The sequence below is a fragment of the Larimichthys crocea genome, chromosome XIV (genome assembly GCF_000972845.2).
Source record: "Larimichthys crocea isolate SSNF chromosome XIV, L_crocea_2.0, whole genome shotgun sequence".
Lineage (NCBI taxonomy): Eukaryota > Metazoa > Chordata > Actinopteri > Sciaenidae > Larimichthys > Larimichthys crocea.
In genome coordinates, this window is record NC_040024.1 from 4,971,525 (window position 1) to 4,980,831 (window position 9,307).

A 9,307-nucleotide genomic window follows, 5' to 3' on the forward strand; every position below is an offset into this window, starting at 1 on the left:
GTAGGTTGTCACCGGACAGTGGCTTTACAAACCATTGTACCACAGCCTGTGAATTAACCCTCTAGACACCTGTTGTATTGTAGAATGTTGCAGCATTTTCCCCCCTCCTAAACCAACAAACAGCTTTTTCTCAAAGCAAGAAATTGACATGAAAACACATGATTGTGTTTAATTTGATACTGGCATTTGTAGCTTTTAAAAATTGACTTTGATTCAGCGATTATATAAAAACATAAGCAAGAAAATGTAAAATAGTTTTAAGAACATCATAAGAACATCTACGTGACAAAAAAATAATCATCTATTTTATGTGTGTAAATGTTACCGTGACTCGGTCAGTCCTCCCTGTCGACTCTTCGGCGAACATTCCCCCGGAAAACAGTCTCTCTTTCCCGCTGTTTATCTATGGGGATTATGTGATGAAATTTCAAGCAACACACATTGTTATAACAAAAAAACGTATAAAATGTGTCAGTATACGAGAAAAATGTATGTGGAAAAGTCGCCGCAACCCAGTCACTCCTCCCTGCTGACTTATCTACAAACTGCCACCCCTGGAAAAAAATCATAGATATCAATGTAATGATGTAATTTCTGGTTCTGGTTATTGATGACAACTTTCTACAATACAAAGCTCAGGACTTTATGTGTTTTGATACACTAGGAACAGCTTTAATGTGACTGCCGCTCCTGGGCACTACAGTAACAAACATAGAATGGTTACTACAGGATCTGGATGGTTAACAACCAAAAAACTGGACATCTTTTGTTGCCTGTTTAAGTAGCCTCTAATGTACTAGTCTAGCTTCAGTGTGTGTGTGTGCGCACAACCAATTTAATGTAGATTTTTTTTGATGACTGAAATGATATTTTATCACGATGATGGTCTTTGCACAGTTGCATGCCACAGCAACAGGTGTAATTCACCTTTATTTCAACTCCTGAACATGATTTAAGAACTTTGCTGTGAGATGCAGTTGGGCATGTGTGGGAAGTAGATTTATCCCATTTTCCTGAATGCACCACAGTAAAATAAGCATAGGTACATGCAGAATGCAGCCTACAGCAGGCGTTTTCCACCAAGAGGGACCAAACATACAGTACAAACAGCATGCTGCTTTATCGTTTATCAATCGTTATTAAAGATGCTGTAGAAGCAGCATCAATTAGATAACTGCTACAGCCACTTAGAGTTGCTGCCCCCTAGCCAGTCGCCCGTTGGATATCCATTCGTTCCAATAAGATAAGTAAGAGCCTGTTATGAACCTATCATGGACCAGCCAACAGGTAAATCTGAAAGGACTGGCTTTGCTACATTCTTATATATATATAATAAGAAAGAACAATCCATATGACCTATGCCTTATTATCCAGCTGTCCAGCCTGCTAAACACTACATATATACTGCAGTTTCTTATTACCCTGGTTTGAAACCTCATTCGGGGGTTTGATTTAACAGGTTATTCCATTTTTCCGTCTAATGTGTAGCAACATAAATCATACAATCACCATGGCATTTTATACACACAAATTAATTCTTCATTACCACATTTTTTCCCCCCTCAAGGGCAACCATTACACAGCTCCATTAAGCTGAATCCTGCAGAATATAAATAATTCTGTTTTCTATTTGCACCTCCCTGCACATGGCATTTTGAGGCTATAGAGGAACTGTAGCTCCTTTTTTATCAAAAGGCTACACCTCTCAGGGCATGTGCTGACTATTTGCCTTCTAGTAGTTGTTTACCATTTAAAAAAAAAAAAAACCCCACTGGTAAACAACCACTATATGCAGATATTGCCGCTCGGTGCATGCACCTTGAATAATGAAATATTTTCCCTTCAAATTGTGTCACAAGCCGGAATTGAAATGATGAAAACGGCTAACCCCGCGAACCACATGATTCACAGGTACAGCCGATGCGTATTAATGCACGTAACAGTCAAGCTGCGCGGTCCATACATGTGGGAGAGGATTAGCATAAAGCCCACGCATTTCTTCTAAGGTGCACGGTGCAAAGTTGTGAGCGAGTCTGTTAGGGCACTTGAGAATGGAGATCTGGAGGTGTGTGTGTGTGTGTGTGTGTGTGTGTGTGTGTGTGTGTGTGTGTGTGTGTGTGTGTGTGTGTGTGTGTGTGTATTAATTAATTATTCTGGTGGATTGAAGCTGAACTGGATTTTTAATTGTCCTCACTTCTTTTATAAGGAAATCCAAACTGATGCAGTAGTTAATGTTTTTCAGATTTTTTTAAATAATATGAACAATTGAGGTACATGGCCGTTTTGGATGATGCAGTTTTGTCTGAATATGACAAAGGTTTTTCTGAGACTGAGTGACTTTTAGGCGACTCTGATGCCTTTTCGTTTGAGTCTGACACCTGAGTCTGAGATCTGAGGATGTCCTAAAATGAACACCGTACAGCTGGAGAAACACATCATGCTGTTTTGTATTTTACTTTGAAAAGCTCAGGCTGGCAAGCTAGCTTTCATTTGAAAAGCCCTAGCATGTTGATTTTAGCACCTTTTTCCACTATGCACTTTAGTGCATAGTTTAATAAGTCACACTTGAAGTTCTTAAGTATAACTTTTAATACCTTATCATGTTACGGTGTGAACAACGACACGTCGAGTATTGTAACTAACATTAGCCGCGCTGTGGGCGCGCCAAAGTCGCTGCATATTTTAACAAACTTAGAAGTATTGATATGGAAAATTGATGTAATGTGACCTGACGCACACAACCTTTGTTTTGAATAGCTTTAATAACAGTGTAGCACAGTTTCAGCCACTTTGTATCCCATTTACAGATCCAGGGCTGCGTGCAACCATCAGATTTTATTTTTTTTAGCACCCATACAGAGCAGAAAGCTTGCAGACCATGAGGAGACGCTGGCAGAATTTGAGACAAAGTGGATTGGATGCATGTAGAATTGCCTACGCCACCTTTAAAGGTTCATCGAGACAGTGAGCAGTTGCTGAAGCCACCTCCATTGTTTTATAGCAGATCGATGACATGTGCAAGGGCTTTGCTGTTCATGACGGTTCAACATTTTTAACACAACACCATGGCAACTACAGAAACCACTGCAAGGGAAACAATACAGGAGCTGATTGAACCGCCTGAGTTCCCTGAATTATATTTATCTTCATCAGACAGATCAATAAAGGGAAACGGTATAACATCAACTTCTGAATAATCCGGTCTGGGACAATAAATAATGTTTCCAATACTAGTTTTCAAAACTTATTTGTATTCACATCCAGCGGTGTAGTGGTGCATAGAGAAGTGGCTATACTCTTAATTTATACCTCAATTTGTGCATCAGCGCCCGTGCAGCAAAAGATAAATGTCCTCTGTTATAAACAGTGACATTAAGACTCGTATATTTCACTCAAAAACGAGCCAGCAGAATTTTCCACATTGTCACTTGACTTCTGCTGCTCGACCTCGGCGGATTAAGGATCACTGTGAAATTAACATTAGCTACAGAAGAAGTGCAACGAATGCAGAAAATGCCGACCCACAGACAAGTGAGACAACTGCATAAGTATTCCGTATTCTTTACTCCGCCAGTCCTGATCTCTATTAGAGGTCGGCAAAACTTCAAAGGGGATCAAAAGTCCTTGTAGATGATTTCAGGGGGTAAGTAGGGGTAAGAACACTTCGGGAAAAAAAACATGTGCAGTTGGCCTATATCTCAGCATTTCAGTCATTTCTTTTGTTTTTGTTTTTTAAGTTTAGATTATTATTTAAGATCTCGCAGGATAATCGACTTCCTCCAGATCATTCGCACAAACGTCCTGCAGTTATTGTGTTTGTTAATTGGACAGTTTATCAGCAGTTCTGTTCTGTTACTGTTATGCATTGAACATAATATGATATATCCAATAAGATATGCAGTGAACTGTCATCAGTTTAATCAATAATAGTCCCTTAAGGGAAACGGTTGCGAACCACCACACCACTCTTCATAACCATTTCTCCATTTTAAGCTACAATCATCTGTATCGAGGTGCGAGATGAGATTAAATAACTGCACGTGTACAGACTGAACACCAGTGACATTAAAGTCCAGAAATCGTCAGAACCAGCCACAGTTTTGTGCTCATGCAAGAGAAGGAAATAATCTGAACTGTATCTGGTTCGTTCCATCTAAGACAGAGGTCATGGGAGGTATTTGTATGTCTCATGTGTGTGTTGGAGGGTTAACCCCTCTGCTATCACGAATACTTGGCTCGGATTCGCTGCACACTTGGAATTTCTCAGAGCCTTGATGTGGACACCAAAATCAATATCCATCCAATTACTTGATTCTGAAGTATGTAAAACTCATGCAAAGGTGCCCTGCGAGGAGAGGAAGGATCGGGCTGTGGCTCGACTGTAGCTTGAGGTTGTTTTTCCTCCCAAGACTCTGAATGTCAAATCTTTTTTTTTTTCCTCCTCTTTTTTTTTTTTGGTGTTGTTTAATTAGGGAATGCTTATCATAGGCGCATGGCACGCTACTGAGGGGTGACAACACCCCAGTGTTGTAAAATTAATTATATCACTAATGTGGACCCTGTGCATGTGAAATAGCTGAACTCTCCCCAAATAGCTCATTAATCTTCAGACAGCCACTCCTGGGCTAGGTGAAGTGGTCTTGAATTTCAATACCCTCCCTTGCTGGTGTAACCTTTCCCTCTCTCCTTCTCTCGCTCGAGCAGCCGAGGGGGAACGAGTGCATTGGAGAGAGAATAATATTGTCTGCAGCGGTATCTCTAGCACTTCTCTTCTCTGAGTCATAATTATACACACCTACACAGTTTGCCTAAACACACACACACATATATATATATATATATATACATACACACATAAGCTTGGAGTTGAAAGTGGAGTATACCTGAGAAGTGCTTGATGTATCCTGTGATTATTAAAAAAGACCTTCCGCCACTCTGGCATAAACAAATCACTCCAAATCAAATTGTCCAGGTAATAAAAGTGCCTCCATGGAAAAAGACCAAACTAGACCACACAAGTTATTTCTTGCCCATTCAAAAGCAGAACCAAGTCGAAGCGACGACATTATTAGCAGAAATATGCAGGAATCGAAGCTGCCTTTACCTTTGGCGTCGAATAAAGGTATTTATTTTTTTGCTTTGTTTACGTAAAAACCCTTTTAACACATGATTAAAGCTCAAAAAATAACTCATTATCAGAGCGAAGAAAAGTCACCTATGAACTTGGAGCGCTGCCATCCATGATCTTAAAACAGAAATCTCAGTCCACAGTTGCGCCTCTCATTAAATGGTCCTGTATTGCTTAAAAGCATTGGTTTCTTATGCTCAGATGTGTTGTTTCGCAGGTGAAATGTCACAACGGTTGTTGTTTTTTTCCAAAAAGTATGAGGTGATTTTAAAGTGCATAAAAGTACCTTCACTTCAGAATCAACCTTCTAAAAGGTTTAAAATTAAGTTAGCATGCTTTTTTTGTCTTCTACGCACATAAAGAAAAGACATTATAGGAAAAAGAATTGTAGGTTTAGTGGATATGAACTACTAGTTCAGCACTGCAGTTTGGGAACTCACAAGAGACCCCATCAGAGGCCAACATATCCAGACTTTTAGCCTTAAGTATGGGCCGAAATACAAAAATGCTAGATCCTACTTTTCCCATAATGCAACTTTTGTGTGTGTCTATTTCATTAAATGTCCCTTACTGCCTTAATATCAACAACTTTTGAACCCTCCAACTCCTCGTAATCATTGACTCACAATTCTCACGAGATTATTTTCAAAATGCATTTTTGACCTTAGAAACAGCAGTTAACTAAACATGTTTACATTACAGGAGCGGGGTATGTGATTAAGTTGCGTAGTTGCAATTGCAAACCCCTCGTCTCACTTTCTTCTTACTAGTTTGAAGTGTGAAAGTGTGGTGACCGTGAAACATTCGAAAGGCTCTATATCGAATGGACCGGTTCCATGTCCACAAAAATACTTGCAAGGATTGGTCTTCAAAGTGATGGAAAACAATGCAACCCAAAGTGTGTTCCTTATGTCCAGTTTACTTGTTTGTTTTGTTTTCATACTAATTTTTGGTAGCTTCATTTTTGGGGTTAATGTATCACGACACCAACACGAGCATCTTGACATGTATCAACGGTTGCTTTAGATAGTAGCTCCTAAAATCTTGCACACCGGACTTTTTAAATGATTGAAAGCTTCAGAAACTGGCACTAAATGGACCTGGCGATGACACGGTTCTTGTCGGGCCACTGTTTTTCAGATAAAGAACGAAGCTCAAAAAGTTCTGTCTGTCACAGCCTCTGTCCGTGGTGCTGAACCGGCTCTGCACTGTTGAGTCCATCTTGCTGCTGTCCATGGTGCTGAATCTGCCTTTTTTTTTCCCCCCTCCAATTTGACCAGAATACATTTTATATAAGAAATCATCACCAGTTATCCAAATGCTAGCGGCATGAAATAGCTATGTAACTGTCTTGCCTCAATTTTTGCACGTGTGACTCATGGACCGTGTTTCGTCAAAAGATAATACCAATTGTATTCTGTGTTTGTTTTGCATCAGCAGTGCAGTAATTTTGCAAGCCCTATTTAGTGTAAGTATAGTATGGTTCCTCTGGTGTGTTATTTACCCCACTGTTTGTGTGACAGTGAGTCTAGTTAGTCTACCCTGTTGGCAGTGGTGTTTATTCTTTTCTCTGCACTCCTGCTGTTGTGGTTATTAAAAAAACCCATCCTCTTCCACTGTGTTTTCCTTATTTAGACTTTATAGAGACGAAAACCCGACACGATAAACACGAAATGTGCCTGCCGTCGCCAAGAAGTGAGTCGAGACAGTTCATACGCCTGGTAAAGGTCACGATATGTGGAGTGCACACATAACTCCTCTTCAGGTCACAGCTGGACTGGAACAGTGAATTGAAAGTTGATTTAATGAGAGGTTGAGCCACTGATCATCCCTCTTTTATGAACTTGGATCACACAGGGGTCAAAAGAAGTAAACCTCCAGCCGCTAAAGAAATGGACCAGTGATGTGTAATGTAACTGGACTACATTTACTTAAGGAGTAGGACTACAATGATGATGGCCTTCCATCAAGTCCTGAGCCCATCACCTCAGACTCTATGTGACATGATAAGCCCCGTGGCACTCCTTTATTTTTCATTTTCTTCTCCTCAGCAGTCACAACACACTTTCTTTTTTTTAAAAGTATTAATATATTAATCATTTCATCTTGTTTACCCGTCAGCAGCTCCTTCCCAAAAGCTTCTTATCACAGTTTTCATCCATTAAACTACACGGATGGCATGTGAGCTCAGCTCCATCTCCGTCATCCTAATTATGATTTTCTCAACTGTGTTTGTACACTGCACATAGTATGCGATGCAGCGTGTGACTGAAACAGTGCTCTACATGATTTTTTTTTTGCAGCGTCTGTATTCAGATGTTCTTGTGTTGGGAGTGTAACCCTGCTGATACTGTTCATTTTTTTTCATTTTTATATATATTAACTTCACGTAGAGTGAGCCTCTTATCAGCAGCAAGGAAAAAATCTTTAAGCGAGACGGTGAATCAGTGGAAAACTCTGTTTTCCTTCATTACCGCCTATTAGGGTTGTGTCTATTCCAGGAAAATTGGACTGGAGTGATCTGAGAAATGTTCAGAGAGAAATGTTCTCTAATTGGTTCTAAGGGTCCACAGTACATGTGGGCCTAGTGGATGAACTGTGTTTCCTCACTCTATAAAAGAAACTCAGATAGTGAATCAGACTTGTTTTTCAACTGTATGGCAATCACAGAAGTACAGCGTGACATCATCAGGAAATATGATTTTGGCCATGCTCGTTGTAGATTGTGATTTCCATTCCTACTGTAAAGAAACTTTGCCAACATTCTAACATCTTAAAGTTTAGGAGATGTAATGTTCACCATCTTAGTTTGTAAGCATGCTAACATTGGCCTATAAGCTATATATATATTATGGCATGCCGTTCAGGAAATTAAACCTTTGAATATATGGAATGAAACTTTGAATATATTGAATGAAACTTTGAATATATGGAATGGAACTTTCAATATATTGAATGAAGTCTGAATATATTGAATGAAACTTTGAATATATGGAATGAAGCTTTGAATATATTGAATGAAACTTTGAATATATTGAATGAAGTATGAATATATGGAATGAAATCTTCAATATATTTAATGAAGTCTGAATATATGCAATGAAACCTTCAATATATTGAATGAAGTCTGAATATATGGAATGAAACTTTGAATATATGGAATGAAACCTTGAATATATTGAACAGCAGATGGCTGCCCACCATGAGCATTCTGCCTCTTGAAGTAAGTTTTTCCTTGCCACTGTCACCAAGTGCTTGCTCATGGTGGGAATGAAAAGATTGTGTCATAAATTGGTTGCACATGCACCCCGTAGTGTTAGTGTAAATTTGTAAGGATTTAATAAACCGTACTTAATGTGCTTTGCTTACAAACTTTAATGTTGACTGTTGCTTAATTTCTGCCTCTTGAAGGAAGTTTTTTTCACAGGCCAACAGTGCCATCACTGGTGCCAGAAACAAAAGTGAACTCAATTTTAAAGTTGATTTTATTTCGTCTCAAAAACAAAACAGGGCTGTGGGCAAGTTAAGTGCATTGTTAACCTTGTTATATCTCAATTTAACTTGAGAGGAAACCTGTGTATCTGTTGCAGTTTTTAATTCGTACACTATAGACCTACTGGAACGTCTGTCTGAATCATTAGACAGTGTGTTTTTCTTTGGTAATATATGCATATAGATGATGATTTCACCACGTTCTTAAAAGAACCAGTCTGACTGCATGATATGTATCTTTTCAACAGTTCTCACAGCACACACTTTGAATTCAATGCTACATAGAAGCAGCTTGCCGGCTTATGTACTGTTGTTGATTTGATCACTGATAGCATGCTTTCACTTGCTATGATAAAAATAACACCGCAGCACTCAGTGCAAGATTAAGTCACCTAACAGGAGCCTGCAGCTTCACCACTTCCATCTTCATTTTTACATAGCGGCCCAGGTTTTCATATCCTGGGGCCCTCGAAAGAACTCGGCACAGAGCAACATGACAAATACAGTACAGTAAGAGCCACCCAGGCCAAATCCATCTGCTTTATTGGTATTCACCGTTTCCTCTCTCCATCTGCTCAGCACATCAGAACCTGATGTCTCCTACCTCTGCCGCACTATTTTTACCAGCTCCTAGATACTGTCTCCCTGCATGTGACGTCAAGAAAGGGAGAAGAAGAGACAGAGACA